At 46.4% G+C, this 25884-nt stretch overlaps 2 protein-coding genes across 5 annotated transcripts in view; one reads left to right on the forward strand and one right to left on the reverse strand.

Annotated features, from left to right (window-relative positions):
• Window positions 1–25884, forward strand: part of LOC135976492 (spidroin-1-like) — a 925731-nt gene that overhangs the window by 586758 nt on the left and 313089 nt on the right. The window lies entirely within an intron of this gene.
• Window positions 1–25884, reverse strand: part of VAV2 (vav guanine nucleotide exchange factor 2) — a 310659-nt gene that overhangs the window by 117856 nt on the left and 166919 nt on the right. The window lies entirely within an intron of this gene.

Below are 25884 nucleotides of genomic sequence, written 5' to 3' on the forward strand. Positions count from 1 at the left end.
CTGACCCAGAATCTGATAAATGGCCAAAAATAAAGACTCATTAATATTTCAACAAGAAAAAAGCCAGCATGAATTTTTTGTGTCTGCTGTGAAAAATTCATCCTGTTTTTCTACCAGCTATAGCTCTGATAACTTTTATAAATTGACAAAACACGTTGCAATTTTGACCTTTAATGAGAAAAATTGAACACACACTTCATTTTTTTAAAAAAAGAAAAACGGCTTTTTGTCTTTTACACACATGCAGCCATCAATTTGCAGTCCCTGCAAAGAAAAAAAATTAAAACCTATTTTATATTTCATTACAATATTTTCTTTCCTTGGTCTCCCCTTTTCCAACAGTTTCCTCCACTGCCTGGCACCACAAAATTCTCTTTAGCTAGTGAACTTCCAAGGAAGTGGTTAGTACCTGGGAGGGGCAGTCAGGACTCCTGGGTTCTATTCCGGGCACCGCCACAGAATATCTGATCTTCACTAAGTGCTACCTTGCCTGGGATTCAATTTCCCCATCTGTAAAACGGGGATAAGAGTTCTTACCTACCTCACAGAGATGTTAGGAAGTGTTTATAAAACTGCTTTGAGATCCTCACATGCAGGATGACATGTAAATGCAAAGCTTTACTAGGATTATCAGGTGACATCATGAACTGGCAACTCAGTATTAGGACCAGATTTTCTGAAGATCTCAGGATCCATCAGCTTCCATTGTGATGCTCACCGTGTTGGACTTTCTTTCAAATCTGGCCACTTCACCTTTATTGCCATGCAGGAAAACATGGGCTCTGCTCTTGGATTCTTGCTGCCCAGGCTAGCAGGGGACAGGAATGCCTCAGGTCATGCTCACGACCAGTGGTGCTGGAACGATTTTATAGGTGGAGTGCTGAAGGCAGAAACCATGTATGTGGGTCGTTACTACTTCAAGCCAGGAGGTGAAGCAGCCAGCAGCCCTAGTTCCAGCACTTATGCTCACTACCAATCTCTGGTGGATCATGATTCAGACCCTGTCAAACCCCTCCTTAGCCAGGAGGCTGGTGACGGTACGAAGCAGAGTGGGGGGTTAGGCTGGTGACATTTAAAGCATACAACACAGGTATCCGCAGGGCTGTAGCCAGCACTCCGAGGATCTCTCCGGAAAGAGAGAGATCAGCCGAGACTCTGCCAACAAGACACTTAACAAGAAAGCAAGACGAAACCTTTTGACCTTTCAATACGGCCAAATCCCTCTAGATTCCAGGCACAGCTGGATTCAACATTTGGTAGTATCTGGGGTACTATAAATGGCTTTCGTCTTTCTTAGCACCTGTTTTTTTGTCAGAGGACTTTAATTGTTTTTTTGTTCCCCCTTTTGAATTCGTTAGTTGCTTGGTTTGATTTTTCTCTCCCCCTAAATCAAACTTTCTTGAATTTCACTTTTTTGAAAATTGCCTACGTTCAACTTAAAAATCTGCTGTCTACACTAAGCTGAAAATGCAGGTGTAGTTAAAGAAAGAAGGTGGGTTGATGGCTGGGGGATTTTACAAAATAGGATCAGAATTTTGGGGGGGCGAAAGGGGTTAAAAAAGAAAGAATTTCAATTGGAGGAATTTGATTGCATTTTTTTGTTCCTTTTTCCGTTTCAACATTTCCTGAAGCGTTGAAAACCCAACCCCAAAGCACTGGACTACTGTAGACACAGCAGAAAGTGAAACTGACGATAGATAAAGTGAAACAATCCTGTGTGGTTGCTCTGGAGGGTAGATGGGGAGAGGAAGCAAACACCAAAAAAAGGGAGGGATGCACATGGCTATGAACAGAGTTTTCCATTTCAGCACTCTAAGGGCTTGTCTACACTGGCAAGTTTTGTGGCCAAAACCTGCCTTTTGGCGACAACAGCAAGACCGTACACACAACAATGGGACTTTTGTCATGAAAACACCCAGTTTTGGCGACGAAAGTCGTCCACCCCTACGAGAGACTTTTGTCTTTCCCCTCCCTTTATTGTCGACAAAGAGCCAGTGTAGACACTGCTGATTGTTTTGTCCACAGAACTGGCTTCCGCCAGTATCCCACGATGCCTGGCCTGATTGCTCTGCTCAGTGTTTTGATCTCTGCTGCCCTGCAAGCATGTGCCCCTTCCCTTTCACAGCTCCGGGAAGTGTCTGTGTGCTGCTCAAAGAGCAGCGAATCATTGGACTGCTCCTGTTCTGCCCAGCACTAGGACACAGCAGCAGGCAGACTGCTCCTGCAGCCAGAGGGGGACAGACCGCTGGGCTGCTTTGCCATTCCTCAGCCCGGAGAGCTCCCAGAGCTACTCGTGAGGCTGCTCTCGGCAGCCGAGGGGGCTGTGGGAGAACTCTGAGAGAATCCCAAGATGCGCAGGGCTCAGCTCTCCCTTCCCACAACACTGCACTGTGGGATCAATGCACCCTGGGTATGTCTCACCCTGTCGATGATGGTGTCCCCCATGTGGACATGATCTGTCGACAGAGGGAGCAAGCGTGAACACCCTTTGGTGATTTTTGTTTTGTTGACTTTTGGGTGTCGACATAAGTTTTGTCAACAAAACTTGGTAGTGAAGATAAGCCCTAGGGTGGTGTCAAGGACACAGGTAAAGGGCTGGAAGGCCAAAGACAAGACAATAAGGCCCTACATGAATCCCCCCTTGCTTTCATATCTGACAGAGAGCCAAATTCTCTGCTAGTATGCATGGGCGTGACTGCACTGACTGCAAAGGGGTTATGCCCATGTATACCAACAGAGAATTTACTCCAATCTTACAACTTTGACCCACCCCCCCCCCGCGCGCGCGCACACACACACACTCCCCATTCCCTTGATTCCCCGAAAGTGTTGCCATTAATACTCATGTTGTCCCCCTACACAAGGAATGACTTCCGCTCTAGCATGCTGAACCACTTTTAAATGAATCATCAAGGTATGCACATGCCATAAATGCCTAACAATGGCTTGGATATTGTTCTTACTCAACCCACTCTCCTATTGTGCGATAGCTTCAGTCGCTGAGTCACATCTACAATTAAAATCCTTGCAAACACACGAGTGATGTTAACCAGGCCTGATTGATCTCAATGGGACTAGTCACACACATAAGAGTGTGTAAGCTCTCCTGGGCACATCCACCTATCTGGACGGTAGGATGTCTAGCATACTGCAGTAAAAGTAAGTAGTATACTCTTATATGTTTAAATAGCTTGTTATCAGGACAGCAGCCCTTTAACAAAGGGAAAACCCATAGGGTTTGGTGTAGCAAAGTAAAAGGCAAACATTCTACTTGTATACAGCATGTTGAACATCTCTTCTAGCCAAGTGCCAAAGCTGTGTGTCTTGTGGTGTATTTTCCACTTGAACGTAGTCTGCGGTGTTTTCTCATTTTTTCTCACAACTGTTTAGATCTCTATAAAATCCATTTGAAAGCACAAAAATCACTCAGTAAAATTAATATTGCCATGTAGTATCAAAATGCTATGGTGCCAAGTATCGGGGGTAGCCATGTTAGTCTGTAACCATGAAAACAATGAGGAGTCCGGTGGCATCTTAAAGACTAACCGATTTATTTGGGTATAAACTTTCGTGGGTAAAAACCCCACTTCTTCAGATGCATGAAGTGACAATTACAGATACAGGTATAAATATACTGGCACATGAAGATAAGAGAGTTACCTTACAAGTGGAGAGCCAGTGTTAACAGGGCCAATTCAGTCAAGGTGGACGTGGTCCACTCCCAATAACTGATGAGGAGGTGACACCCACATCCAGCCTGACTGAATTGGCCCTGCTAACACTGGTTCTCCACTTGTAAGGTAACTCCCTTCTCTTCATGTGTCAGTATATTTATGCCTGCATCTGTAATTTTCACTCCATGCATCTGAAGCAGTGGGGGGTTTTATCTACGAAAGCTTATGCCAAAATAAATCGGTTAGTCTTTAAAATGCTATGGGTTATTCTGCCTGGACGCAATTCAGGAAAGCATCCCTATTTTGATATGGCCAAAGCATACCAAAGCCTTTAAAAATCACAAGATTCACAATTTTTAAAAATAATAGATTTGGGTTCTTTTCATTTACTTTCACGTTTTTGAGCCTTCAGCGTTCACATCTTCAAGGTTTTCTTTGCAACCACGAGATCTAAATCATTTTTTTTTTTAATTAAAGAGGAAATTCTCATGTAATAATATAACTCCAGCAGCTTGGACTTTAAGAAAAACACCAAATATCATGAAACCCACTATAAAATCATAGAGTTGGCAATGCTGCTATGCAGCAAAGCACTTAGGAACTCGCATGCATATACTTAAGCAAGTTATTTAAGTTAAGCACCTTTGCAAGCGCTTTGCTGAATCTGGGCCCATGTACGTGTTACAGAATGCCAGCTACAGGTATTGCAAAGTTTAAAAACAAAGTGTTTAATTACTAAAATTTACTAAATACCACCATGAGTATTCAACCCCATTTAGCAGAAGTTATTTCATTAACTTCAGCCCTCTCTCCAAGGCTTGCCGCAATTGAGGCTATAGTAGAAGACATCTCTCTCTCTCTCACACACACACACACACACACACACACACACACACACACACACACACACACACACACACACACACACACACACACAAAGGTGCAAACATTCTGTCCAAAGAGGAGACTTCTCAATCAGCCCAGGAGACATTTTCAAGACTCCCTCGACATTGCAAACCTCACCCTTGAGCACTTGTCCCCACAGTTGTTCTGCCACTTGAATATAACTGTCATTTCTGATTTGTAAAGAGGTCAGGAAAAAGAACATATTATTAAGAAGAGACAGATACTTAAATGGAGTTAAATTTACCAAACAAGCAGAAAAACAAATCATCTGACCTACAAAAGCCCAGGCCGGAGGCATTCCATCTGCTTCTGCTACATTTCTTCCCTGTTTTCGAGCTGACATGGAGAGGAAAAGCTACTTTTCATTGTCTCCCTCCCGCTTGCCCCAACATGCAGCCAACCCCATAAGAGAGACTTCTTGCTCAATCAATCATGGAGAAAATGCAGCTTAGGGGGCTCTCTTTAAGCTAACGTCATACTCTAGGCAATGATTCTGCAATGAACTCCATGTAGCCGGGTGCCTGCCTCTGTGCAGATCGGAAGGGGCCCCACGTGGGCACCAGTAGCTCATTGCAAAGTAAGGCCCTGATCCCACAATCTTGTTTATTTTTGCTTTCTGCATGGTCCAGATCCCTCAGATCATCCAGGTAAAAATACAAGCCTGATTCTCCGTTAATTGGGTGGGATATGGGCCATCTTAATGCCCCCTGCATTCTAGGGCCATGGAGTCTCCTGCAAGTTAGACCAGTCTTGGGGTTGGGCAGAGAGGAGCTGTGACGTTATACCCCATATTCTTCATAGAAATATTGTTATGATAGGAATATGGCATAACCGAGATATACTTTATGCAAGATGGCTCATGTAAAGTATCATTGGAAAGGTTATAATGTACTGAATGTGATTATCCAATTTATATTCATGTATCATTTCTGTATCTAAAGTTAGGAATATTGACCACATATCTGTATTTCAAATGTGCTACTTTGCGGAACACCCACAACTAGCCTTTCAGGTACAACAATGAAAAAGTCAGACAGGGCTGATGGCCTATCAGCAGAGACAATGGACTGTGAAAGAGCTTCGTCTTCCTGTGGACACTCCAAACAGCCTGTGAGGAATGGCTGCGACAACCCTGCAAAGACATGTGACTGAGTCACCTGGTACAGGACCCCACCTTGGAATGCTAGTGTTTTTCCACTGGAAGACAAAGAGTTCCCACCATACACAAAAGCTATACAAGGCAGGGGAGTGACATCATCGGGGTTCTTCTCTGCCTCCCTGCCCAAAGAGACACTGAAAAACACCTGGAAGCAACAACTGAACTGGGGGGAGAACAGTGGAGCCCAGATTGGAAGGGTGTTTAGTCTGTGAGTAATACCTGAAGTTTCAAGCTGCAGGCCAGTGTAGCTGGCTTTCAAGAATTTTTGCAATCTGCCCGAAATAACTTTTAAGGTGAGAAATTACTATTTGTAGCCAATTCCATTAGTGTATTAAGTTTAGTCTGCGTGTTTTATTTTATTTGCTCAGTAATTTGCTTTGTTCTGTTTGCTATCTCTTATATTCACTTAAAATCTGCCTTTTATAGTTAATAAATTTGTTTTATTTATTATTAAACCCCGTTTGTGCAATTTCTAACTGGGGGGGGGGGGCGGAAGAAGTTGTGCATCTCTCTCTTTGCATTGAGGGTGAGGGCGAATTTTTATGAGCTTGCGCTGTGCAGATTTTTCTATATAGTGCAAGACAATATCCCTTTGGGTCTGCACTCCAAGGGAAGTGGGCACCCGAGTGCTGGGGCAGGTCCCTTAAGTGGAGTCTTCCCAGAGCTGATTTCAGTGTCTGTGTCATTCTGCAGCTGGGTGTGGTCCTGCCTTTGTGTGTGCTAGAGGAGGCTTAAGAGTCTGGCTCAGCAAGACAGGATAAAGGGGGCCCAGGCTGGCAGAACAGGTGGGCTCAGTGGTATCTCAGCACATCAGGTGGCATCTTGAAGGGGGGCAACCCATCACAGGAGCCACAGGACAGACTGCTCTGGCCATGGTCCTGACACACCCTGGGCTGAAGGCTGGGAACAGAGCTGGTGCAGAGACCTCACGGCAGATCAATACCATCCCTCCGCAGGGGTGCCTCTCCTTTCAATTTAAGGCTTCTTTGTCCTCCCTGAGTGTCCTCGAAGTCCAGAATCAAGCTGAAAGAATGTGTTCTTAATGTGTCCCATCCCACCCTGTCCCTGACCAAAGACCGCCAGCAACGTTCATAGGGAATAATAGTAATAAAATAAAAAACTGTGTTTTTCATACACAGAATTGTACAAAGAACTTAGGAACTCCTAGTGGAGATGGAAAAGCCCTGGTAGATCACGTAGTCCATCTCCCTATCAACTCTACTCCAATTCTGCAGCACGGAAGTCTTCATGGGGGCCTCTCGGAGTTACTGTCAATGATAAAACCACCACCACCACCTTCACAAATCATGCAATTAAAAATAAGCGTGTAAACTGGGCAGAGCTCCCACAAGGGATGTTTGTTCCCTTTGGCATGTTCTACGTGGAAAACCGCCAGCTCAGAGAGGTTTCACAGTAACCCAGCGCAGGCTGTGGTTTGCACCAAAGCCTGGCGTGGAGCACGAGAGTTTGAAAACAAGAGCAGAGATGGATAGGCTGCTGTGCCCTCCCCTCCACCCCACTAGAATGTTTATTGTGCCTGACTCACGTGAGAAGTTGTTGTGAATGATGCTAGACAGTCACACACCCCCAAGTGACCTACTGCTGCAGACAGAAGAAAAACTACTGACCGCTCACTCCTGCTGCTAAGAGCTGCCCTTTGGGCTCAGCATGGCCCCAATGCGCTAAGGCGGAACGTTTATTGCTGTCCCTTAGGATAGTGAATAACATGCCCCTGGTTACACCTTAAAGCAAAGCGTCAAGACCCAGTCATGAGCTTTATTGATTATTTCTGCACTGCCTGGGTAACTGCACAGCATTAACTATGCTCCCAGAGTCTGGTCCCAGCACGTATGGGGTTTCTTGTAAATCTGGGGATGGTTTCTCTGGGAATCATCTCTCTTGTGTGTTTTCCAAAGTCATCGTCGGGCATTTGGAAGGCACGTCTCTGGTATGTTAGTGCTACCTTGCTGGCTGTTTTGCAGAAGGAGGGATTTCCAAAAGCATTCATCCTTGGCCTCTACCTGTGCTCCCCATGCAGTCAGTGTAACAAAGTCCTACTTTGGTTTTGTTCTGGAGTGGTGTTTATGTCACGCCATGATGCAAAGTCAGATCTCTGAGGAGTGAAATTTGGTCACGTTGCACTTTAATACTTGCAAACAAGGAAAGAAGAAGACCGTGCAATGGGGAAAAGCAGCATTGGGAGGCAGAATAGAACTACCACATTGGAATTTTAACACGCCATTCAGGTTAACATGAAAAGTGCCATGGAACCACATCGTGTTCAGGGCCTCCGCTTAATGCATCAGCTGCAGGGTTGCCAATTTGGGCTGGATGTATTCCTGGAGATTTCATCCCAGGACATAACCTTTCATTAAAGATTAATCTTTAATTCCTGGAGACTCGAGGCCAATCCTGGAAGGTTGGCAACCCTAATAATCTGGAATATGGTACCCTCTATTCGCTCAATGGCCTCAAACGCCAAGCTGGGGCATTGGGTCAGTGTAGCGACTCGGAGGAAAGAATGTCCCTTAATGGACAGTCCATGAAGTTCTGCCATCCAAATAGAGTGACACTGGCCCTACTCTGCTTAGCTGGTGACAACCATCGGGATGACAGGAAGCGTTATGAATCAAGGCATAGGCAATGTTAGCGCACTCTGAGTTTACAGACAATCCTGAACACCAGCAAACGACAGAGACCAGAAACTGCTGCTTGCCAGCATCATTTCAATCCAGCTGTAGGCATCAGACATATGGTTGGCAAATGCTTTACTGTCACACTCCCCTGTGGAAAAGATCATGTGTAAAGAAATAAAGCAAAGCCCAACAATTAATACAGCGAACTGCAGGCCGCGTAATACCTGCTTCCCCCACAGAAGACCAGAAAAAGAGCTCTGTGGAGGTCAAAAGCTTGTCTCCTTTCACCAATGGATGGATGTTGGTCCAACAAAAGATTCCCTCCCCCCTTGTCTCGCTCATTCCCTGGGACCAAGATGGCTACACTACCACTGCAAATCTCCCAGAGAATATCTAACACATGATGTATATGACTTAAGATGTGCACTACGTGGATTGCGATCATTATTGCAACGGCAAAAAAAATTGTTTTATTGAGGCACTGGGAAATGGAAACAATATTGCTGGGAAGGGATGGACTGTGTGAATAATGGAAATCACATCTTACATGAAATAACCCAGCGATGACAAATTAAGGGCAAGTTTGTAAGTGAGGAGACCCATCTCTGACTTGTTTTTGTTGTACAGGAGTGAGGGAAAAGTGCAGGACTTCCTGGGTGGAATCTTACTCCCCCTGGTCCCCTTGATCTTAGTGCAGCCAGGATTTCACCCCAGAAATCCCTACCTCCTCATTCATATGTTTTCAGCCTTGGTCATTCTGCCATTTCTCTAACCGATAATTACAGTAAATTCCAGCATGAGGCCTGCAAGAGGGACCTTCTGGTCTTCAACTCCTGCTACACATGGCTTGGAACTGAAGCATAAGAGGCAACAAAACACGAGCCATAGTTTTGCATTTAACAGTTAACTTTTACATGGTGAACAGAGAACCTGAATTATTCAGCAAATCGAGAGCAGAACTTGGCGAGTGTCAGAACTTGGCCAAGTTTCTCCTGGCTGAAAACATTACTAACTGGAGATCAGCACAGAAAAATTATACCAAAGTGAAACAAGGAACTTTCCCTGACCTTGGACATCTTCCTGTCCCAGCACATCTGAACAGAGTACTTCCAGAAGCCGATATTTTGACAAATCAAAGGCACAATGGAGGGCATTATCCAAATAGCTCACAAGGCCATCTCTCTTTAGAGTCTGTTATGGACAGTCCCTCCAAACACACAGCTAAAATTAGGAACTTATTTTATTAGACAAAGCATCCTTTTTTACTACTATTGCTGGCATTTGCTTGACTTAATAACTTTGACCCCTCATCCATAGTGAGAGCGTTTAAAGGTTTCATTCGGGCAAGCACCCGATCATCCTCATCACTGTTATTACAGCAGTGTAGGGAGCCCCAGTCACGGACCCAATTGTGCTAGGCACTGTACAAATATCGAACAAAAATACAGTCCCTGCCCCAAACAACTTACAGTCCAACTCCTTCAGTCTAAGTCACAGCTAAGATCCTCACCCAGATATACTTTGAAAATTAAATTAGAGCTGGCTAAATAACTGACTATACAGTTTGAGTGTTGGTTCCAAAAAAAAAAAAAAAAAAAAAAAAATGGAATTGGGTCAACCTGGAACGAAAATGTTGAAAATTTATTGGCAAAATAAAATGTCAGAAACTCATTTTGGTTGACTCAAAACAAAACATTTTGTTTCAATTTGAAGGGTTTTTAAAGAAAAAAATTTCCAAAACAAAAAGGTTTTTTTTTGTTTTGTTTTTTTAAAATTCAGAAACACTTTTCTTCCCCCCCCCCCAGCTTAAACAATTCACCAAAACCAACCCAGATTCATGAATTGTTTCGTTGACCCGAATCTGAATTTTTCAGCTAAAAAGGTTTTTCATGAAAAATTTCATCCAACTCTTAATGAAACAGTTTATGGGAGGGGATTTTTTTTTTTTTTTTTAAAAACAAGGCACTTCAATCAACAGCTCTTCTGATCAAAAGTTCCAAGGAGAAGAAAAAAACCAAACCAAGCCAAAAGGAGCTCCGTTTCCATTGATGGTAGCTGCTGGGAACCTGGCTCTATATTTCATCTTTATTCCTGTGCCGCTTATCTCCCCCGTTTACTGCGACTCTGAGAAATGTCAAGTAAAAATGTGATTTCTGGTAATGTCACACTTCAGCGAACAAATACGTTCCAAACAGAGAAAGTGAGTGAGAGAGAGAGAGAGAGGGACCAACCCTACTTTAAAACATGAACCAGCCCTGCCTGCAAGCTCCAGGCTATGCAAAACACTGCCTTCATGCGAATGACACGACATCAATCTTAGCACTTTAATGGATAAATGTGCAAGCTGTCGTTTTAATGAGCGTTTTTAAATAAATGTTGAGTTTCCCTTTTAAAAAAATGACAGAAGCAGCAGGAGAGGAAACAAGTTTAAACCACATGACTGGAATTCAGGGAAACTGGGTTCTATTCCCAACCTTGCCAAAACACGTGTGCCGCCGCCACCTCCCCCCGGCATGTTATTTAGCCTCTCTGTGACTCAGTTTCCCCCATTTATAAAATGGTAAGACTAGAACTGGATTAACTTTTTCAGACAAAACTTTTTTTGGTGATACCAAAGTATTTAGTGAATTTGGGCTGGTTTCAAATTGTTCAGGGCAAAATCGCCCCCCCCCCCCCAAAAAATTCTCAAAAAAGTCAAAAATATTTCATTTCAAGAATTTCTTAAAGAAAATATTTTGATCTTTTTGATTTGAAATGACTTTTCATAGCAAACGTCTCTTTAATTTTATTTAAAAAACACAATCAAAAAACTTTTAAATGGTAAAAGTGAACCAAAACATTTTGTTCAACCAACCTGAATTTCCCCCCCACCATGCTTCGATTCACCAAAAAATTTCAAAAAAATCTTAGTTTTCAGTTCAACACAAAACAATTCTTTTCCCCGATTTTTCAGAATGGCCGGTGAACCAAAAAGGAAAAGTCTGTTATTTGCACAGCTCTAGATATGTGCCTTGAGATCCTTTGACAGAAGGAGTTATAGAAAATGAAAGCGCCACCACAGGCTAGTGGCATTTGAAATTTAGTAGGCCAAATGCATAATAGGATATGCAGAGCCAGTTTGCAGCATCAGATAAAGTTCATACTGTGCATGACTTAAAATAGTATAGGAAAAGCCCTTTCTTGATTTGATGAGACTCTACTGCAGTGTGCTATTACTTATCAAGCTTATTAAGCATAAGAATTCACTTGTGAGACATGGGCAATTACGACAGTTTGATTTCCAGTGAAATTAAGGATCAAGTAGATTGTTTGCTACTTCAGGGTATTTTTCCTTTTTTTTAAAAAAGTGGAACTAACTAAATTTTGAACATTTTGCCACCTCAAAGCCACCAACTTTGATTCTGAATATAAAGAACGGCTAGAATTTACAAACGTGGGGGTCTAAAGTTAGGAGCCTAAATCTAGAGCTAGGCACTTATGCAAATGGGCCTGCTTTTTAAAGAGGTCCTGGGAGCCAACACCTTCCAAGGACTCAGTGGAAGTTATAAATGCTCAGCACCTTTGTAAAACGAGGCTTGAACAGCCACTCTTCTAGTGTCAAGAAAGCATTATTATCCCCACCATTGTCTTGGGGCGAATGCACTGCCCTGGGACTCAGGAGATCCTGGTTCGAGAGCCTGCTCTTTCTATAGACGCCCTGTGTATAAGTCCCTCAGGCCCCAACCCAGCCAAGTATTTAAATATGTGCTTAACTTCAAGTCCCCATTGATTCCAGTGGGCTTACAAACATGCTTAAAATTACACAAGTGCTTAAGAACTTGCTAGACTGGGGCCTTATTCTCTCTGTAACTCAGTTCCCCCAAAATAAGGACAATACTTCCTTTCTGCCATCCTTTGTCAGATTTTTCTATTTATATTGTAAGCTCTTAACAGCAGGGATTGTCTCCTGCCCACGGGTATGTACAGCACCAAGAACAATGGGACCCCAATCTCAGTTGTGGGCCCTCTAAGAATAGGTCTACACTGCAATAAAACACCCATGAGCTTTAAAACTGCAGGCTAGATGTTTGGGCTCAGACCGGGGCCTGGGCTCTGGGACCCTTGGAGAAGGGAGGGCTCCAGCCCGAGTGTCTACAGTGCAATTGTGTAGCCCCAAACCAGTGGGTCTGCCATAATGCAGACACATATTGCTACTAATAGTAATACAGCTATGATATTAATTATAATAGTAGCCTCCTCCCATCTTCCTCCAAAGCACTGAGGAGGCGGTAGGTCCCCCCCCCCCCCTTCTCTTTATGAATGAGAGATTACAAACAAAGCAAAGTCTTGCCACAGGGAATTAAAAAGAAAAACTGCCAGAGCTTTCATTTCCTTTAATGAAACCAATGCACAGTTCTAAACCTTAAACAAGCCGCACTGTGGCTGCTGTAACTTTAAAATGATACTGCAAGACGCACAAGAAATCATAAGCAATAACTTCCAAATGTGCTAGTCCCTTGAACCATACTCGAAAGGGCTGTAACAATCAGAACCGTTTTATAGCTCTGGCTGCCACGCTGCCATACAGAATCAATCAATTGAGGTACCACTGGACATTCTCGCCAGGCAGTCAGGTTTTACCATTCCATAAGCAATTACTGCAAGAGTGGAAATAAGGACGGTGCTCAGTGCAAGCCGATGAGACAAGATTATTAAAGCCATTTACACACGCTGCTTGGGAAACTATACTTGAGGATCTGAAGCCTGATTTTGCTGCAGATTATGAGGGACATCCTTAGGAATAGTTTTCCCACCCCCGATTTCTCAATCCAACTTCCCCCAACAAAACTACATTAGCCTTATTCAATATGCAAAAGAGAGTCCCTAAAAGCCTCAGATAACATTCTGCTGAATACAAGATGCCAGAAACTGGGCTATAAACAATGAAACACACACACACAAACATACACTTGCTGCACATTCAAGCTGTAAGGGGTAGTTGGAGAAATTTTGTTGTTGTTTTCCCATATAAAAGTGTGGTCGTTAAGTGCTGCATTGTTTGAATTCTTGACATTTAGAATTCCTTAATGTTTTTGGAACGTCAGCAAGCAGCTCAAATGGTCTGGCCGGCCATTTTCCAATGCAACCGATTCCTCAGGGAACAAAATGAAAAATGCTGCGTGGTGTGAGGTCATCAAACTGAGCCAATGTGACACAGGAATGGCCCGAGCGGGCTAACGCTTTCAAAAGGTGATTTTGGAGGCCGAACCTGAGATGGCTTGAAGAGGGTCCTGATTTTCAGAAGGTGGTTGCGGAGCAGTTTCTGAAAAATCAGGTGTTTCAAGTTAAGTGTCCCCAAATCACTTGTCCCTTTTGAAAGCCTTGGCGGAGAGAACAGATGGGCATTTCCTCAACAAATTGAATTAATTTTCCCTTCAAAGCTGTGGGTTTCTTTGAGGAGAGGAGGAATTTAAAAATAATAAATGAATAAACAAGAAAAAAAAATCCGTGTCTTCTCTTTCTACCATTGCATTTGGTTTCTGATGATAGAGTTTATTTTAGCGGTCTCTAGATACAGAGATCTCTGTCCCCATCCCAAAACGCTCTCACTGACTGACATTATAATAGACTGACTGATGACTGACAACATTGTCATTTGCATGCTAGAAATCCCCGCAGCCTCTCTCTGTTCTACGGGTTTGCCCCTACAGTCGGAGCAGACTTCGCGAGTCTCATCACTGGGCTTGCAGTTGCAAGCCACCATGACAGACTCTGAGTGAGACCAGAACACAGTCTAGCATGGGTGAGAGGATGCTTCCTGCATCCAAACAAAGTCGGATCTATGCTAAGCAGAGATGAACCTGAACTGAAACCCAGCCTCTGGGAACATGCACTTAGACGCCCTTCTAAATATTGGGGGTGGGGAGGAAGGTGGTTTCAGATCCAAACCCATGCACAGAGCTTCATGTTGCAGTTGGCCCATCCCATAATAGGCCAACCCAAACCCCAGAATCCCAACACTCCCGAGCATTCGGGATCTGGGAACTAGAGTCTGCCGAGCTGTTTCCGAATTGGAAATATCATACACCACCTGCACGAAAGGGAAACCCCCTCTCTCTGAAGGCCCAGCTGACAGGGCTGCTAAAACACAATGGGCCCCAAGAGTATTACTGGGAAGGGCATGTGGAATTGCTCACAATTTGGGGGAGAGGTAGCGGGAGTAAGAGCAAGGGGGAATTTCCATGTAACTGCATGACCAGGGTTTTCACACGAACTCGACAGTGGAAAGAACCACATTTGACAGCACAGCCCCACGGTACACTGAAGCCCTCACTCTGTAGGAGCATAAAGGTTAAACCTGGCAGGGCGCAGGCGAGAGCAACGCTGCTCGCTCTCATCTGTCAGATCCCAGCTACAATGGCATCTCCGGGAAGGGGAGCACGCAGCACACGCTCCCTGTGCTCCTCCCTGCAGACGGCTCTGGAGAATGGGATGTGACACTCCGACGAGTATGCACTTCACAAGAATGAGCTGCTGGTGGGAGGCTGAGTTGCCACCCACCACGTTTCACCCCGACTGTCAGGTTTTCTTAATGTCATGTTCAGTGTCAGGGTAAAGATAAATGTGTCAGTTTGCTGGAGCAACTTAGAGCGAACAATCAAACCTTTGAAAATCCATCTTGTCCTGCCACTCCTATTCCGGCTTAGAAACTGCTGTCGCTTGTGCTCCTGGGCTCTTTGTTCCTCAGTCTCTTTACTCTAACTTCTCTTGGGATTTTTCTTTTACATTAAAGGGCTGCTGGAGAGGATGGCCCAGCTGTCTTGGCATCAGGTTTAACCTACCTTAGGCTACCTGGAAACACAGACTCAGATCTGGTGGCATTCACTTTGACCTTCATCTTCTCATGGGAGATAAACTGAGCTCCAGGGAATTTATACTGTGTTAGTCCCTTGGGATGAAACCTTAAAAGACTCAGTACTGTATATTCCTAAAAGCTCATGCTTCCAGGTTTCACCTGGTCACTTGCTGGGGTCGGGAAAGGATTTTTTCCTCCTCTCCAATGTATTTTGGGGTTTCTTGTTTTTCTAGTCTCCATCCTCTGAAGGATCAGGGATGGCCATGGCTGGAGATGGAGTATGCCAGTGTTCTGAGGTACCACCACCAAACATTCTCTCTCTCTCAGGTGCTGGACCGGTGGTTCTTGCTCAGATGCTCAGTGGCTAATTAAGCATCATACATGAGGTCAGGAAGGAATTTCCCACCCCGTCAGATAGGCAGTGATTTTGGGGGGTGGGGTGAGAGGATAGTTCGCCTTCTTCTGAAGCATGGGATCCCACTTACTGGGATTACCTGGGTATCTCTTACTTAATTCTCTGCCATTGCAGAGTCCTCCAGCACTTGTCCACCTTGGTCTCTGCTATTCTCTGCCGTGGCACATAATAGCTTAGTTTCCTGCGGGCTGTAATACTTTGGTCTCACTTCTGTTGTTGGAGTTACTGTGCAGGCGCCGGGTGGTGTTGGTGGCCTATGATAGAGGAGATCAGACTAGATGGTTTGGTCATCCCTTCTGGCCTTAAACTGTGTGTGGACATTGAGGGCCCTAAGGCTTAGACTCCTTGTCCTTGGCCAAATTTTCCTCTCCCACTCTGATACACAGTGGTGTGAACCCATTCTCTCCCACCTCACAGCTGTTTCCATTTCAGTGACAAAGTGCTTCTGGAAATAGACACTACACAATGCACTTTGGGATGAAAGGTGATCAGGAACAGTTAACATGGATTTGTCAAGGGCAAGTGATGCCTGACCAACCAGATTGCCTTCTATGATGAGATAACTGTCTGTGGATATGGGGAAAGCAGTGGATGTGATATACCTTGACTTTAGCAAAGCTTTTGATACGGTCTCCCACAGTATTCTTGCCAGCAAGTTAAAGTAGTATGGATTGGATGAATGGACTATAAGGTGGATAAAAAGCTGGCTAGATCATCGGGCTCAACGGGTAGTGATCAACAGCTCAATGTCTAGTTGGCATCCGGTATCAAGCGGAGTGCCCCAGGGGTCAATTTTGTTCAACATCTTCATTAATGATCTGGATGACGGGATGGATTGCACCCTCAGCAAGTTTGTGGATGACACTAAGCTGGGGGGAGAGGTAGATACGCTGGAGGGTAGGGATAGGGTCCAGAGTGACCTAGACAAATTGGAGGATTGGGCCAAAAGAAACCTGATGAGGTTCAACAAGGGCAAGTGCAGAGTCCTGTACTTAGGACGGAAGAATCCCATGCACCGCTACAGGCTGGGGACCGACTGGCTAAGCAGCAGTTCTGCAGAAAAGGACCTGGGGATTACAGTGGATGAGAAGCTGGATATGAATCAACAGTGAGCTCTTGTTGCCAAGAAGGCTAACCGCATATTGGGCTGCATTAGTAGGAGCGTGGTGGAATCTCCATCCTTGGAGGTTTTTAAGGCCCAGCTTGACAAAGCCCTGGCTGGGATGATTTAGTTGGGGTTGGTCCTGCTTTGAGCAGAGGGTTGGACTAGATGACCTCCTGAGGTCTCCCAACCCTAATCTTTTATGATTCTATGAAAGGTGCTAAATAAACCTTATGGCATTATAATTCCTTAAGAGTCTACTGTGGGAGACAGAACAATCTAATACACCCATTCCCACTCTGGCTTCAATGTAAGGATAACCAAGTGTTATGGGGCAAAAGAGGAAGGGATTAGAAAATAGGCTGGAGAGCATCCCATCACCACTAGACTGAGCAAGAACAATCACGCATGACAACCCTGAGTGGGGAGGGGAGTAAGATCCGTGGCAGAACTCACACATGATAACACCCAAGAGGAAAATCTAATGGTTACATGGGGTTCTACTCACTCACACTTATCACTTGGGCAGGCTCAAATTTGGTTGCTTGAACCCTTTTCCCAGCCTTAGTGCATTCCCTAGAAAGGACACCCTTTAAACAGGTTGTAGTGCCTCGCTGTGTAAGCCACTGTTGGAACACACTGAAAGAGATGCCCATAGTTATTTAAGGGGGCTGAATCCATCTTGCAGACTGCAATTAATTGATCTGATAGTCTCCGTTCAGTCCACAGTGAATTATACAGCACTCTTTATTTTACAAGTACAATACTAATGGACCTTAGGGGGTCAAAATTGAGGTCAGTCAGTATAAGAAGCCAGTTCCCACTGCTTCCCCCTACAACAGTAGGGTCACACAACAGAGTGCAATTCCTTGCTTCTTCAAAAAAAGCAGTTGCAAGGCGTCCCCAGGCCAATAAGCTGGATGGCTAAGCAAGAGGGATTCAAAAGCATGTCAGAAACGTAGTCAGGAGTGCCATCCTCTCAGCAATCCAGTTGAACACAGCACCACACGGGACACTATTACCCATCTTCTAGTTAGACAGCAGCAGCAGAATTTCTCCAGCTCACGGCTCAGGAAAAACAGATCTGGAGAATTACCAGGTGCATTTGCATGCCTAGTTTGTGTACACAATCATGACAGCTGTACGTGAAGATGGTCAGGCAACCATCTAGCTGGTTGCCTCAGGTACACAGATGGTGTTACCCAGACAGTTAGACATACAAGTGGACATTTGCCTGTGCAATTTCCCATTACTGTACACACACAAACACACAGTTGTGCACCTCCAGTTCTGATCATTTAAACTCCAAAGTCACTGAAACCCTTCCATTACATCCCTTCATTTCCCATCCTCAGACTCCTCAATCGATCACTCACTTAAACAACACACCTGGCTCCTGGAAAGCTTCTCCACTAGCTCAATTATTCATTGGGGAGACACCCCAAAAGTTGTAAGCCAGCACATAACACACAAAACATGACAACCTACTTACTCCTGATTCATTATTTATGCTCCGTTCATGTTATTGCCCATTGCATAATATCAGTGCGCCTTTTTGACCTAGATAGTACATGCACACCCAGTGCAACGAGTGTTAAACCAACGGCAACATTTGTTTATTGCTACATACACTAGCACACAATAGAGGTAATTACCACTCAAGCATTCCACAGAATTTACTGAGAATATTTGTTGTTAATTAATGTCTCCTGGATACAATCTACTCCTCTACAGAACGGTCTTTTTTGTGATCATCTTCTATGCAAAGTTGCTCTCTAATGTTGCTGTGGAACGGCGGTAGCTCATTGCCAGGTAAAGTAAAGATTAATCTACTGTACACGGTTTCCTTTGGACACAGAACATGGGTAGTTGGCCGTCAGAACGACAGCACCAGGGCTATTCACTGCCTCTCTATGCAGGCTGCTAAGGGCTCTCTCATCCCCACTAGACAGCAACACTTCCTCATTCCACTTGGCCGGCTGTTGCTGGGGGTGGTTCATAAAAAATAATAATTTCTGATGACTGGCTTAACCCTTTCCTGCTCCAACGTGCCAGCTCGGAGGGTTTCACCAGAGGCTGACTTCCAGCTGCTTCCGGATGCCTGGGTTCCACAAGGGGCCAGGCCTGATTTCCCCTGATGCCACCTGCTGGAAGGGAGCATGCTGATCCAGCTCCATGCTGAAGCTTGAAGAGTAAAGAACAGCATTTGGAGAAGATCCCACTGAATAGATTTTGTTTTGCTTTTTTTAAAAAAGGGGAAAAATCCAAGGGGAAATTCTCTCATTATTCGCACTGTGACAGCACCTAGGCACCCTTGTCACGGACCAGGGCCCCACTGTGCTAGGCGCTGTACTAACAGAGCAAAAAAGATGAAGCAACTTGGATAGTCGCCTGGGAGTTACGAGACCTGGGTTCTATTTCAGACTCCGTTGTTAACTCCTTCTGTGCAACCTTGGGAAGGTCGACCTCTCCGAGTCTCAGTTTCCCCTACCTGTAAAATGGGACTAATCAAGCTAACTTTGTAGCTGTGTCCCCGACAGGATACTACATGCTGTGTGGAATTAACGCAAAGTATCAAGGCAGGCAGATCGCTCACTGATCCAGTGGAGCAAGAGTCACATTGACCTTGATCCGTCCTCAGCTACCAAGAAACAGGGCTGTATTTCCTGAAACTGTTAATCCCCGTTGTTTAATTGGTATGGAATCTTTTCCCTATGCTTGCCAATTCACGGAGGGCTGAAAACCATCCAGTGAGGTCTGTTTCGCTTCCTGGATTTTTGCACATAAATTCCCCTGAGTGTAAGTGTAGTGCAACAGTAACAGCTCTTCGTTATCGCACGTAACTTCTCTCTTTTTAGTTGGTACTGTTACAAGAGATCAAGTCAAGGGGCAGCACCAGGGGCCTGTAAAAGGGGTAATATTCCATCCTCTCCCCCACCCTTGGTCTGGATCATCTATTTAGGGGGCAGTTTCAGAAGTGCATTAAGGATACAGGCACACAAGCGCTCCACTGATTAGGGGCACAAGTGCCATTGTAAAACGCCTCAGGAGCTTGTGAAAATCCTACCCATTAGATTGTAAATGCCTCAGGGACGGTCTCTTACTACATATTTGTACAGCGCCTGGCACGGTGTTTCTCAAACTGGGGTCGCCGCTTGTGTAGGGAAAGCCCCTGGCGGGCCGGGACGGTTTGTTTACCTGCCCCGTCCGCAGGTCTGGCCGATCGCGGCTCCCACTGGCCGCGGTTCGCTGCTCCAAGCCACTGGGGGCTGCGGGAAGCGGCGCGGGCTGAGGGACTTACTGGCCGCCGCTTCCAGCAGCCCCCATTGGCCTGGAGCAGCGAACCGCGGCCAGTGGGAGCCGCGATCGGCCAGACCTGCGGACGGGGCAGGTAAACAAACCGTCCCGGCCCGCCAGGGGCTTTCCCTACACAAGCGGTGACCCCAGTTTGAGAAACACTGGCCTAGCACAAATCCCAAGTCTCTGTTGACGTCTCCAGGCACTACTGTAACAAACAGGAATAAGGACGGAAAACGTTTACAACTGGGGTCATCCCTAAAGGGCGGCAAATGGATCCCCTGAAGGCCAGCCAGATCTAAGAGGCAAGTTGCTCACAGGAAAAGAAGAGTAAGTAAAGTAAATGAAATGAAGTAAAATGAACAAAAACAAAAAGCATTTGTCAGGCGGTGCAACGAACCTGCTCAGCTTCCCCAACCTCGGGGGGGATGACTTTGCCGGCACCTCTTGGTCCTTTAAATCCTTTGGTAACAGCTGTGAGCAAGTGGGGATTTTCCGTACGATTTTTATGAATGATACGCATGGCCATGACTTCCTTAGCTAAGGATTGCTACCCCGTGGGTGCAAGAGGGTTAAAATGCTGCTCTTGGGGCAGAGCAGGAGACTTGAAGTACGTGTGTCAGTAACTGTCTGGGCTGGTATGAATGGGTCATTGACTGCTGAAACTCACTCACATGAATGAAGGATCCGGAGAGACAACGGGAACCCCCAAGACTGAATAACTGACACCTACCAATGGGAAACCGGAGGAGGCAGAACATGTGACGTCAGCAGGGGTCTGCCGGGAGAGGTGACAGGAGGCTAGGAGAAGTGCTGGCCGTGGGAGTGTAAAAGTCCCTGACCAGGAATCTATCACAGAGCTGGGCAGAGCTCACGGTGTGAAACAGGAGTGCCGGAGGCCTGAGGCTCAGTCTCAGAGGCATTAGGCCATGGTCCCTACACTTAAGGAACAGACCTTGGGGGTCTGGACACTGAAGAGGTTCCTCAAGGGGACTGTTAAAGAGCTGGGGCATAGCACAGAACCCCTGGATCTGTGGCGATGGTTAAATGCCCTTCAGTGTGTGACTGTTCATTTTAAACAGGAAGTGGTGAATTCAACCCAAAAGCAAGATTGGAGAGCAGCTCAGTTGTGTGCTGAGTCCGTATGCCGTACTGAGGAAAATATAATGTGCGTCAGCAAACGCTCGCAAGACATTGTCAGCACCCAGGGTGGGTTTGACTTTTGTTCTGCAAGATGGAAGCGAGACACCAGATGTGGTTTAGATCCGGTATCTGAAACTCACCAGGAAGGGTTGAATAAATGGGTTGCTGCCCTTTTCTAATAGGGATCTTGGGTTGTAGATGGAGGAAAGGGTTAAAATAATCCCAAGGGAGATATTTGACAGGCCATCCACTGTTCAGAAAATCCGTGTCGGGTCTTGTACAGCAGTGTTCCAGGGACAAGAAATTACAACGCTCGAGCTCATAAGATTAAACCCTTTAACAGGCACTGATCAGAGATGCACTTCAGGAAGGAAACATCATTATTTAAATGAACATCTCCGGCTCCTATGCATAGGGGCAGCCAGGGGGCTCTGCATGCAGCTCCCGCAGCTCCCATTGGCTGGGAACTGCAGCCAAAGGGAGCTGTGGTGCCTGCAGACGGGGCAGCACGCAGAACCGCCTGCCCGCACCTCCACATAGGAGTTGGATGGGGGACATGCCGCTGCTTCCGGGAGCTGCTTGAGGGAAGCGCCGTCCAGAGCCTCCACCCCTGCCCCCCTGCCACAGCCCCAGTCCTGATCCCCTCCCGCCCTCTGACCCCCTTGAACCCAGTTCAAAGCACCCTCCTTCACCCCCAACCCCTTGTCCCCAGCCACACCCCAAAGCCCACACCCCCAGCCGAAGCCCTCACTCCTGCCCCCATACTCCAACCACCTGCCCCAGCCCTGATCCCCCTCCCACCCTCCGAACCCCTCAGTCCCAGGCCAGAGCACCTTCCTACACCCCAAACCCCTCATTCCCAGCCCCACATCAGAGCCCACACCCGCAGCCAGACCTCTCACCCCCCCGCCCCCTAATCCCCTGCCAAAGCCCGGAGCCCGCTCCTGCACCCTGAACCCCTGATTTCTGGCCCCACCCTGGAACCCGCACCCCCAGCCCACAGCCCATATCTTCTCCCACACCCCAACCCCCTCAGCCCGGAGCCCCTTCCCATAAGCTCCACCCTCCAGCCCAGAGCCCCCTCCTGCACTCCAAGCCCCTCATCCCTGGCCCCATCCCAGAGCCCGCACCCCCAGCCAGAGCCCTCAGCCCCTCTTGCATCCCAACCCATTGCCTCAGCCTGGAGCCCCCTCCTGCACTCGGCACTCCTTTCTGGCCCATCCCGGAGCCCGCACCCTCATCCGGAGCCTTCACCCCCTCTCACACCCCAGCCCCCGAGCCAGCCCGGTGAAAATGAGTGAGTGAGCGAGCGAGGGAGGGAGCGGGGGCAGGGCCTCAGAGAAGGGGTGGGGCGGGGCGGGGCCAGCATGTTGGTTTTATGGGAGTAGAAAGTTGGCAACCCTAGGTGAGTGGGCTCTTAAAAAAAAAAAAGGTATCATTTGAGCAGGTAGCATTTTTACAAAACCTTTGTGTTTTAGTAAAATATCCCCTTGATATATTGTACAGGTTCAACCACATCCTGATGAAAAGCAGGGCCGAGGGCTACAGGGGTCCCTGGGGTCTAGTCCTGGCCCTGGCCCTAAACCCGTATGTGAGCTTAGGAAAGTTACTTAGGGATGAGCCTGCACAGCTCTGGGTCATGCTGGTAGGCACTGACGTACGAGACACCTCAGTGACTGCAATGGGACAATTCCTGTGAGGAAGTGCTCACCGATCGAGTAAAGGCTGCACAATGTAGCCCTTCACCTCTTTCTGCCTTCAGTCCCCATCCATACCACGGCAATGATACTGCTTACCTAGCACAGTAGTTCTTAAACCTTTTCCTTACCAGGACCCCCATCACATCTAGCCAGGACCTCCACCCACCACAAATCCTACTGAAGAGACTTGTGCTCCTAAATCACTTAGGCACTTGTGAAAATCCCACCCTCAAATAGTAAAAGCAACAACAAAAAATCCATTCTGTAGCAAACAGGCTGATCTGAGATGAATACAGAGCAGGGTCCAACATCTCTCCAAAGGAGCTGGAAGGGGAAACGACGCAGATGGAGCGGAGCAAAAGCAAAGCAAGCTGACATTTAGACGCAGTAAAAGCTGCAAATAAATATCACCTCGGTTGAGCTACAGAGTGAAGACTGCCGCCATTAGCTACACAGCTTTCTCCTCCTGCTAAGACTCCCAGGATAAGTACAGAAATTAATGTTTTGAAACGATAGTGCTTTTTTATGTTGCCAGGTTCCTTTAATACAACAGCAATAAATACTTATTCCACCACTTAATGGCTTCTCCTCTCTGACATGGATATGAGCGTCTCTCTCTCTGTGTGTGTGTGTGTGTGTGTGTGTGTGTGTGTGTGTGTGTGTGTGTGTGTGTGTGTGTGTGTGTGTGTGTGTGTGTGTTTTATGCTGACACTAACTGATACCCCAGACCTGACTAGAGTGGAAGGCTGGATCTGATTTTACACCACCACCACCACAAATCTGCTGGGGTTTCTTCTCAATTTGAGATGACTCCAGAACATGCGTTACCGAGCCAGTGACTGTGCTGGAAGCAGACTGCACTGGCATTTGTACATGCGACTATAGGAGATATTGTTTGATCAGCCTGCTAAAAGAATGAAAATTATTCCTCGGAGAGAGCTAAGCTGACCAGAGAGCAAGTGTGAAAAAATCAGGACAGGCGGTGGGGGGTAATAGGAGCCTATATAAGAAAAAGCCCCAAATATCAGGACTGTCCCTATAAAATTGGGACATCTGGTCACCCTAGAGAGAGCTCAGTAGCTACTGATCCGCTTCACCTCAGGGCACTCCTAAAATTCCAGTGACGCTCCCTAGCTGGCATCAATGAGTGGCTTTGCGGGGAAAGGCTAAGGGGATGGTGCAGATACAACAACTAAAGCCAGAACTTTGCTAGGGCGTTATAAAAGCGACTGAAACCGACTCAAACCAGGTCAAACTAGCTGAACCCTGTAACAAGTCTGTGGCTGCCTGGGACTTATAACTGATCTGTGCTGCACCTCACACACCCCAGAGCTTCATGGCAGCAGAGAGAGACTCAGATCCTTCGGCTTCAGAAGCACAGGTCTAAGGAACGAGCTGATCAAGGAAATCTGCACTGGTTGAGAGCAGCATCAGGCCTATGACACAATGGAACAGCTCCGCCTCGCTCCAGGAAAAAAGAAGTAGCACCCACAATACGCGCACACAGGCCAAGTCCTCACAATCCCTTCCTCGTGGCTCATCACAACTGCAGCCAATGGAAAATGAAGGCAAAGATTCAGAGGGACATGAAGGAAGTTTTGCAGGCAATAAATCAATAGATTTCCTAGATGCAAAAGCAACATAGACCTGGCTACGCTGCACATGGTGCATAATGGCCGTACTGTTCCGAAGCGTGGTTATTACCCAGGAAAAGATGTTGTGTGTGTTTAAATTCCCCAGCTGGCTTTGGCAGAAGCAATGAGAAAGACAAGGATAGCCCATCAGTCAGTGCTCCTCCTTTCTACTTGGAGAAGCGGATTCTCCCAATGAGAAGAACCTACATCCTAGTCAGGTCATCTTTGGGTTCTCACCCACCCATGATCCAGCCAAGTATTGCTTTTGAGAACCGGTTCTCTGCCAGATGTAAAATGAAAACAGTGACGACCCCCCCCCCACACACACACACACACAACAGTGAAAACACACCCTTCTCTGCAGCAAATGGAAACACAAAACAAGCCTGTTCCTAAAGCAACCCCAACCGAGTAGAATACGACTTGAACTCTGGGTATGAGAAATGGAGCCACCTTTGTTAAGCTCCTGATGTGCAAAAGTAACCAAGTGTATCTGTCACATTTCCCTCTAGCAACTGGTCTGTATAAAGTAGTGGTCACGAAACTTTGGGATGTGCAGGGTGGGGACTGGACCAGCCCCCACGGGAGGGGCAGGGAAGGAGCGCCACCCAGGTCCTCTCTGGCCCCTGACCCCAGCCCAGAGCGCTGGCCCCAGCTCAACTCTGCCCTCATTCCCTCTCCAGCCCCAGGCCAGCTCTTGCCTCTAGCCCCAGCTCCTCCCCCAAAGCCAGTTCTGCCCCCAGCTCTTCTTCTGAGGAAGCCTTGGCTATGCAGTAATGAGGGGTGGGGGCAGACAGATTCCATGACTGGGGGTGGGGGCGCGACAGGAAAAGTTTGGGCAGCACTGGTATAAAGGATAACAACTGACTACTCCTGCCAGCTAATGGAGTGGCTGAGGTCCATGCTTGTGTGCTGAAAGTCCTCGCATCTCAACACTGCTGGTGATCCATGCTGAAGACTTTTAGACACATAGTCCCTCCCCAATTGCCCTACTGCATAAGGTCAAGAGATTCACAAGCAATGCTACAGGAAAATCTTCACAGAAATGACATTATTGCTCTTGTGGTATTGTCCTACCTGTTCCCCTACGAAAATCTCTTCATAAACTTTTATTTGACTATTGTACTTGACTTAATCAGTTTAATTACTTTAACAGAGCTGTGAAAGTAACTGAAAATATGACAATTGTTAAGTACTACGGTAAAAAATTATTTTTATCCCCTTGGTAGTCTAAGAGGATTTATTGGAAAAACATGGTAATTCCATGAACAGAGTTTTAAAAAGGATCTGGAGCATGCATTACAACACCCAGCTCCAACATCACAACATCATGGTTTCACATTTCTGAATGATACAGGATCCCGCATTAAATAAATATAAACT

The sequence above is a fragment of the Chrysemys picta genome, chromosome 18 (assembly GCF_011386835.1).
Source record: "Chrysemys picta bellii isolate R12L10 chromosome 18, ASM1138683v2, whole genome shotgun sequence".
NCBI lineage: Eukaryota > Metazoa > Chordata > Testudines > Emydidae > Chrysemys > Chrysemys picta.